Here is a 7,500-nt window from a genome sequence, read left to right as displayed (position 1 = left end):
TGATATTTTTCAAAATAATAATAGTAATAATAATAATCTTTATTGCAGCTCAGGGCCATATACACTGAATATACAAATACAATACACACAATCTAGATACATAAGATCTTCTTCTCCTTTTAACGTGCTTTTTTTCCCATTTATATGGGGTAAGCACGATGCCTACTTTTGAAGGACTTTGATTTGGCTTTGGGGTAGACTTTGTAGTCTCAATTGGCTGCCCTGCCTGTCATTGGTTAGACCCCGGTAGCGTATGTACATGTATTGTACAGACGTTGCGCGGTTAGGTCGACAGTCGAGACGTGTGAGGTGTCTGTTATTTTTAGAAGATGTTGGAGTGGCTTTGTTTGTGTGTGAATTAGTCTGCAACACTCCATTTGCTTTTAAGCAAACCTATCCGTTGATTACATACATAATCCCGGGGTGTCTACATGGATAGCAAAGTGTCCGCCTCTCTGACGGGTCGGCTGAGGATTTGAACCCGCGCCACAGACCTCTAAGAAGTTCGAGGCTGCTGCTCTAACCGACTTGGCCATTGAGGTTCTAATCTAAATACATAAGATAACATGTGATAAAAATAATAATCGGCAGGATCCAAACAGTTTCTGAAGAAGCAGAAAAAATAGAATTCATGATAATGGTAATGACAGTAATGATATGGAGAATAATAGTAAAAAAATGTAAAAATAACAATTAAAAATACAGATTGCAGACTATTAATTTCCAGCTGGGGACCTTAGGTGGTTACATAAGTCAGATTCAGAAGGCTAAACACGAGAATTGAAAAACTGCAAAACTCTACAATGATATTAAAGGAATGAAAGCACGGCATAAGATAAAACCTCATTTCCTTGAGTGCTTGGCCCGTAACGAGAGTAGTATTTTGCTGCAAAAAGATCCACTTAACAGATCTTTATTTTTTGGAAACTTTCCCTGAATGCCTAAGAAAGGTTATCTCGGTCGTCTAACGTTTCATTAACTCTTATGTGTCTTTACATCATGGGATTTCCTTTGGGTTGAGGGTCTCAGCGTCGTTCTCCATTCCGGGTCAGTTGATGCTTATGGGAGAGTTGGTCGTTTTGAAGAAAACCGGATAATATTTTTAGTACTTTCGCCTCGTTAACCAGTTAATTATCATGTAGCGGATTTCCCTGCTTTATAATAAAGATGAAATAGTAGGTTTCAGGTAAGATATTTCGGCAGACATGATGAAGTCCTTGGGAGGAATCAATCCTCATTCAGCAATACAATGTTTCTAATATCTATTGTACATTACTGAGAAATTAAACGATTCGTGTAACGAGATATTAAAGGCCATTTATTGTTTTCTGTTTCAAACTGGTGGTGTGAATAAAATCATGTATTCCTTTTTTTCTATCAAAATCTTCGAGGTCAGTTTGTGAAGACTGGCGCCTTCCTCTTCCGTAGGTCTCAATGTGGTGATTGGAGGCAGTTATAAAACACACACACGCACACATACATATATATATATATATATATATATATATATATATATATATATTATATATATATATATATATATACATATATATATATATATATATATATATATATATATATATATATATATATATATATATATATATATATATATGTGTGTGTGTGTGTGTGTGTGTATGTTCTTGTTTTAAGTTTGATAAACCGTTTTTTCTTATATCGTTTGAGCTTGCAATGTCCAGGAAGCACAATTAAATGTTGGGAGGGATGCCTGGCCATATTAGGCTATAACTAATTGGAGCAACTAGTTAGGGTGTTCCACGTGAATGCCCTGAGTGCATCCTGTGTCACGCCTGGTATGGAGTCAAGGCCTATTCGGCTCGGGTCGTTTGAGAAGAGGCGTTATTTTCTGGGGCGATGTGAGTGCACTTACAAAAAGTAATGGGTTCCTGCACATTTGCAGTGGTTAGCACTAGGACTGAATATATCTTCGCTTCATAAAAGAAAAAAATGTAAGAGAGAAAGAAAGACAGAATAAGAAAAAGCTATTTAGAAACGTGGGGCTAATAGTGTTTTGCTTTCCCATGGCTTCTTTTAATATTTTCTGAAAGAAAAGGTCCGTCAGGGAAGGCCCTTTTTTCTAATCAAATGGAAGGTTTGAAACGAAGATGAAAAAGTAGGGAAAAGTAAAATGGGAAAAAGAGATTTTTTGCAAGGAGTTCAGTCCTTGCTGCAGTCTCTTCGGCGTCACCGATTTCCATCTCGAGCTGCTGTGGGGAATTCCATTATGCAGATTTGCTCTTTTCGATTTCAGTCTTGGAATATTCAGTGAGCAATTTCTGGCTGAAAAAGCATTCGAGACTCTGAGAACCCAAAACTGAAAGAGGTAAAAGGATGTCAAATTGCTCGTACTGGATGAGGCAAAACATGATTTCTTAGTGGTCTGCTGGTCGAGCTTATATGAGATATTTGAGATGAATGGAGCCCATCCCTCTCCATTTTAATTTCCTGTCATAATTTGTCTCCAAAAATGAACTATTTTAAAAAATTACTGACCCCGCGTTCCGCTCACTAACAAATCAAAGAACCGCTTAACAAAGTATTATAAAATGGGATTTAGTTACTCTACCACATTTAATTCAACTGTGTTAAGGAAACCCATCCTTTAGTTCCTTCTCTGCGGGACATGTCCTTTGTCTTACTAAGCCTTAAAGCATTTCTCAGAAGCTGTTGCAAACACTATTTCTCTCTCTCTCTCTCTCTCTCTCTCTCTCTCTCTCTCTCTCTCTCTCTCTCTCTCTCTCTCTCTTATATATATATATATATATATATATATATATATATATATATATATATATATATATATATATATATATATATATATATATATATATCGTTTTAACTAAAGTAAATTGAATCTGGATATAACATAGGCCACGCCCCCTCAGGGTATTATATCGTACGTTTGGCGCCATCGATAGCTTTCTTCATTATTCAGAGATGAGAGGAGGAGGAGGAGGAGGAGGAGGAGGAGGAGGAGGAGGAGGAGGAGGAAGCTGGTTTGGGTTCATTATCATTTAATAACGACACCATTATATTCTTATTTTATTACATTACATTACATTACATTACATTATATTATTGTATTAATTCGTAAATGAGCAACATTGTTTAGTATTATATTATATTACTTTGCAACAGCATTATATTATATATGGTCTCCTATGGTTAAATATGCCATAGCTTAGGCTATAACATGTGTGTATGTATGTATGTTGCCATGCTTTATTTAGCTACACAATGACTTGGAAAGTGTTAAAGATTTATAATTTTGTAATCCATTTTGCCGTGAATATGCCCGTTTCCAGGGTGCACCCCCATTTTTTTTTTTTTTTTTTTTTTTTTACTACTGTAATCGGTTTTTGTTTGTTATTCTTACGCTGCAGTTTTCTTCAGATCTCATCATTTTCACCACTACTAAAGTCTGACTCAGCTGGATGGAAAAGGAGTCTAACAAGTGTTCGAAAGCATTGTCTCTTCCAGAATCACATTTCAAGTAGGAGACAGGTAGACACTGTAAAAGATAGAGAAAGACAAACATCGAAAAGGAGATAACATTCTTAAATAATTTATTTTCAGGAAATGAAATCGGGGAAAACATTGCTGTGGCAAATGAACCTTGGGTAAAATATGATTATAAAAGCCTCATAACTAAGTGCTTTACTTATATTGTTTATTCCTGGGGTTCTCGGTCAGGCAAGGCAAGGGATTCCAGGAACTGGAAGGTTCCAGCAAAAATAGGACTGAAAGAAGTGAATGGCGAACACCCCCCACCCCCCTCCCACTCTAAAGGGCGTCAGAGAAGATTTGGTCAAACTCTCCTCAGGAACAGTGTTTGTTCGAGAAGCCTCGTCAAAGAAAAAGGTGTTTGCCCCACCTGGTCTCCAGGATTAGGAGACTTGAGGTAAGGACTGGAGAACGTGGAGAAGGATGTTTTTCGAATGGGATAGAATTTTGTTCTTTTTCTTCTTGCTTCTCTGATTCACTTGCTTGAACGACAATTTTTTTTCCTTTGTTTTTAATACCAATCTTCAATGTCAATGGGCCAACTTAACTGAAAGTCTCAATTCCTAATACATACGGAAATGTTTACAGATGCCTTAAACCTTTTTCCGTATACCAACTAGAATCTTTTAGGCTTTTTTTCTGAGTAATAATAATTGGTGTTTATTTCAAACACCATCAGGCAATTAATATAGACACAAATGTGTGGGATATCAGCAAACGGCTTGCTCGAGCTACCTTAGTCGAGATTGCCAGTTCTGGATAATTTTCGTTCTGGGTAACAGGTTAAAACTCCTTCGTAGATGTGTCTGTGTAAAGGCGTATTTTATGAATTGATATGTATGCTATTGTTAAATTTCCTCTGAGTAGGAAAATGTACTGACATAACTGATCCGTAAAAATTGTCTCTAGTTGATTTGTCTTATTTGTACACTTTTGAACGAGGTCTCAGAGCACAGCGTTAAGATTCGCGATTCTTGTTGAGGTAGCAGAAGATCATTCCTTATTTTTTGTTTATATTTCCTTATTACCTTGTTAAGAAAAGTAATTAGAAGGATTAAAAAGTGTAATAAATGTCCATTGGATGTGCTTGCATAACTGAAGTTGGGACCTTGAGGTATATTGATCCCTTAGGTTAATTAAGGGAACCCGTGAGAGGTTTCTTCGACTACAGGCACTGAAGGGACTGGAAACTCAAATCTTTCCCTTAATGGAGTCAAATGAAAACAAGAGAAGAAAAGAGGAAAGATCATTGAAAAAAATTTGAACGAGAGCAGAGATTAACCAAAATAAAATGGCTTTGATTATTAATGTATGGTAAGGGCCACGTGAATAGAGAAAACAGACGAAGGGAAGAATCCCAAAGTCTGCGACTTGCGTGAGAGGAGAACCTGTTACCGTACAGAGCAGTGAAAATACACAGTATGCACATTTTCTTTGGGAGTTGTAGGCCAGTGTGACTGAGCGTGTGAGACAGGTGGTTTTGAAGATTATTTCCAGCTTCTTGCTGATCCATTCTTTTGAGTTTAGTGTGAAATTCTGACAAATCAGACTTATCTCTCAGCGTAAAGCTAGTCAGACTATTTTGGTATCTCTGGAGAATGGCAAATGAGAGCTTTTCATTAAACAGACTAAGCATGTTCTGTTGTTGAACTGGACTTAAATAGACGCTTGTAAATTGTATCTCCACGGGCGAAATTGATAAGAGGTTAATATGTATTCTTTCAAGCATGTCTGTAATTGGATTATAAGCAGCAATTCTCAGACCTAGTGAGCTCACTCACTTGCAATGAGCATCTGAAAATCACAACTGTAGTTCAACGTATATGTGTAAAAAGACGGATTTTGTGGGCAAAGAAGTGCTTATTTGTATTCTAAACTGAGCAATATTCATTAGTTTATCAAGTTTTCGATATCCACGCCTTGTCTGGATGGTCAGTAAGTTACTCTGGCATCAGAAAATGCTAATCCAAGTGCTGTATTTCGACCTTTCTGTCCTAAGAATAAGGTTATATGGGGCCTTTCAAGCGAATTTATAAATGCAGTATGAGATTTATTTGTTTACAAATCTAGCCTTACATAAGAAAGCGGGGAGGAATGACTTTGTCTGATGAGAAGTCGAAGATTATAAAATAAAAGGTCTGATTTTCTCATTAAAATGAGAAATTGCTTTTATTTATGCATCTGTCTATCCTGTTTAAAACCAACACACTCATTCATTTCAGGAACAAAACGAAGATCATGAGAAGACAATTACCTTCCCTGCTGCAGCAGAAGCGGAGGCGTGTGTATTGTTGAAGGATTGCTGCGTCAAGCGTTGCTTTGTTCTCATAAGTCAGCAGTTGCGGTGCATCAATCCCAACTAGACATTTACATTTACGCTCTCTCTCTCTCTCTCTCTCTCTCTCTCTCTCTCTCTCTCTCTCTCTCTCTCTCTCTCTCTCTCTCTCTCCGCTGAAGGTATATTTATCCCAGAGATGCTGCTATTTTACATATTTTCCATCAACGACCAAGAGAGGACTTGGAAAGCCGCAAGCAGCCTTTCGTTACAGCATCTCCCACCATCCCAAGCAAGATATTATCTTTTTCATCATTATGGTCGAATCATTTATACAACGGTTATAACTGCGGGTATTCTGTGAATGTCGTTTGCACAAGACTAACACTTTCAGTCATAAGCGCAAACTTCAGCGGGTGACTTTGGCTATAGGATGAATGGGACGCTGGATTTTGCATAACTCTAGAAATGCTAGACCTCCCCAAATGCTCTCTTCAGCGGCAGGGAATATCTCACATAAATTTATGTGATGCTGGGGTGTTTTGTTTCCTAGATCCACCTATATATTAAGGATAAATGTGGGGGAGATTAAGGTTATGAGGGTAAATGGGAGAAAATATAGTGCATTGTGGTAGCATGAGAACATGAGCGAGAAAGTACAGTATGAGTAAAAATAAAAAAAAGAAAGGTAGCAGGTTGTGTGCAAGAGATCTGGAAGAGATTTCATTTATATCTGTGGAAGTCAAGGTTAAATTGTATGAAGGGATTGTTTAGTCAATTCTCTTTATGAAAGTGAAGTGCAAATGGTAAATACGCAGGAAAGAAAAAGGCTTAAATTCTTGATATGAAGAAGAAGAATTTGCATGTCGAAATTTTAAGGACTGTAGAAGGAGTTGTAAAAGGGTTAGCTTTGGTGAAAAGATAAAGCAGACTGTTTTATCATGGTTCTTCATTTGGAAATACTAGACTGCGGTAGACTGTTAAAAAGTGTATATTTCAAAATTGTCATAAGGGAGGGGTAGAAGAAACCTCGAAAGGGTTGAATAGATGATGTTAGAGTTACTGGAAAGGAAGGTTGTTTGGTTTTGTTCAGATTAACTGCCATACCATAGGAAAAATATGATCTTGATTCGTAGGATGCAGCAAAGTGCGTTAGGTTCAAAATCCTTTACCAAAGGGAAGACCCAGGTCAATCCTCATTTGATGACCTTTGCAACAAACGTTGTCAAATTCCTCCGAAACAGAAACGCTCTGCTTTTTGCCTCTGAAATGTCGAATTTATACTGTAAATTGATATCATGACGTTTACTGGAATTGAAACCTTTAACAATATCACTGCATTTGCTAAATGTCTTTTGTCGCTAATGAAGAAAACATATAACAACATCTTATCCTAATTAACAATATTCATAATCCATTCATCCAATATAACATAATCAGTCTCACTGCAATGATAAGATATGACACAAAAGTTTGCAGCGAAGAAAAGAACTCAAAGAAGTATGACAATGCATAAGTGCCGCATTGCAGCCACCTTCTATATTTCTTCCCTGGATATGATTTTGTCGATAAAGAAAATAGCTGGGTGAAAGTAAAAGTGTTTCATTTCATTTTGACAGTTCACCAGTCCTTTGCACCTAAATGCACAACATAAAACTTTCGTGCAAGTTAATAATGTTTATCGTTAAGAAAAATTCTGT

The sequence above is a fragment of the Macrobrachium rosenbergii genome, chromosome 47 (assembly GCF_040412425.1).
Source record: "Macrobrachium rosenbergii isolate ZJJX-2024 chromosome 47, ASM4041242v1, whole genome shotgun sequence".
In the NCBI taxonomy this organism is placed as follows: domain Eukaryota; kingdom Metazoa; phylum Arthropoda; class Malacostraca; order Decapoda; family Palaemonidae; genus Macrobrachium; species Macrobrachium rosenbergii.
This window is presented reverse-complemented; position numbering follows the sequence as displayed.